The following is a 1,979-nucleotide window of genomic DNA, read 5'->3' as shown; positions in this document are numbered from 1 at the left end:
CTGTTCGGGTTTTAGGCCGATGGTCCGGGTCCGGGTCAGTGGCGGGCTATGAGGTCCGGCCATGAGGCCATGGGCTGTTGGGTCCTTGGACAAGGCCGTGGGCTAAGTCTAGGAGGGTTGGGGCGTGGGTTGGGCTTATGACCGACGCCAAACCCAATCAGAAAGGGCGATGGGATGCAAGTGGCCGAGAGGGCACAACCCTTGGCTGATGGTGCCCATTCGCTAGCAAGTCTTGCCTGTTCGTGGGGCAAGACTTACCCCCTCGTTTTCTATAAATATGGGGTCTCTCCTGTTGGTTTCATTATCCAATTCCAGAATAAAATACTCAGATAAAAACGTTGAGAGAGAGAAAGAGAGAGAGAGAGTTCCGGCCAAGAGAAAGGCCGAGTTTAGGGTGGTAAGGTTTCCGGCGACTCTGATCGTTTGTAAAGCAACCTCTGGTCAAGAATGGGAGATCAAGACAAGGAGAAGAGCATGGAGTACCCAAAAGTGGTTCACAACGTATGTGATGGGCCGTGGCTTCATCAGACCTAACGGACGATCCATGCGATCGCACCGCGGCTCTGCTCGGTTCCTAAGTCCCATCCGGCTCTCCTTATCTGTTTTAATTCGTTTCTCTTCTCTTCTTTCTGGTTAAACACGAAAGGTTGTGTTTGTTGAGTCCAAGGGACACGTCCCTAGGCTTTGGCCGAACATAACCAAACCGCTAACCTAGACACGGGTCGGTTAGACGGTCGGTTCAATCGCACCAAGACTGGGCGGTTATGACGAACGGTTGGGAATGACCCAAAGGGCACGAGTTGTCAAGAGTCATGAGTTACCAAAGGTTGTGAGCTGCCAAAGGGTGCAAGTAATCAAAAGGTATGAGATAACAAAGGTTACGAACATCAAAAGGTACGAGGACCAAGCAGTACGAATGGCCAGAGCGTGCATGTTCCAAACGGTGTCTTTCGGGACAGGTTATGACCGATCCTTATGGATTAGCCTATGGCTTGTTTAAGTAAGACAAGGTCACCGTTTGTCTAAGCCAAGGTAGAGTCGCAAGGTCTGACCGGTTGCTAAAGCCTTCCGGATTGGACCTGAGGTTTACTCGGCCGATTGGATCCAGGCCAAGGCCGGATCAGGTAAGGAAGTCCGTTGGGCCATTGAGCTGGACTTCATTGGCCGGTCGCACCTATATTCTATCCGGTTAGACAGATTGGTCTTTGGGGACGATCCACATCTGTTCGTGTGTTCTGTTTATCTATTCTGGACTATCTATCTGATTCTAAGTCAAGGGGTGGTTGGTTGAATGACTTAGGATACGGTAGATAGGTTCATACTTTTTATGATTATATTGACTGAGGTTTATCTATGTTCTTGGAACCAAGCCAAGCATTATAGAAACGATCTGTTCTATTCTCGGTTATGATTAATGCTTATCTGGTTATGGTTTCAGCAACTAAGGATGGTTCTGGTCAAGCCAAGGATCCGTGAAGGCTCGGTCAGTGAGAGGCTGTGTAACGTGTGGTTAGATGATGCTAGGGATGAACTAGTGATTGTCTATGAAACTGTTAAGAAGTTGTGTATTGGATCTCATGTTTCTAAGTAATACAAAGTTAACACATTATTATTCCGCTGTGCAATCTGTTCCTTTGTTTATGAACCTCATATTTGAATATGACATAGTAAATAAAAGACTTAAAATGAATCAGACAAGCAAAGAAATTAATAAGTAAGCATTCGTATCCAGTTGGGTCGAGAGACCAGGAACGGGTCTTACAAAGAGTGCTTGAAATTGTCGGGAGGGAAGCGGATGGGTCCGGCGATTCATCCCGGTTGGATGCGGAACGGAGCAATCCGGTCTGCCAATGGATTCGGGGCGTGGACCTACGTGGATTAAGGTGGTGACCTAAGCCAGGGCTTTTGTTACGCCCGCGGAGACGTTGCTGCCTTGATCGTGGTCTGCAGCACGCGCCTCACGGCGTGCCTCGGCATCT

General features: G+C 48.6%; 1 pseudogene; it reads left to right on the top strand.

Annotated features, from left to right (window-relative positions):
* Nucleotides 1-1,675: 1,675 nt before the first annotated feature.
* The window catches only part of LOC117130621, a 5,300-nt pseudogene continuing 4,996 nt past the window's right edge, over nucleotides 1,676-1,979 (top strand).

The sequence above is a fragment of the Brassica rapa genome, unplaced genomic scaffold (assembly GCF_000309985.2).
Source record: "Brassica rapa cultivar Chiifu-401-42 unplaced genomic scaffold, CAAS_Brap_v3.01 Scaffold0601, whole genome shotgun sequence".
Lineage (NCBI taxonomy): Eukaryota > Viridiplantae > Streptophyta > Magnoliopsida > Brassicales > Brassicaceae > Brassica > Brassica rapa.
The sequence above is the reverse complement of the archived record's forward strand: the minus strand, read 5'-3'. Positions and strand labels throughout refer to the sequence as shown.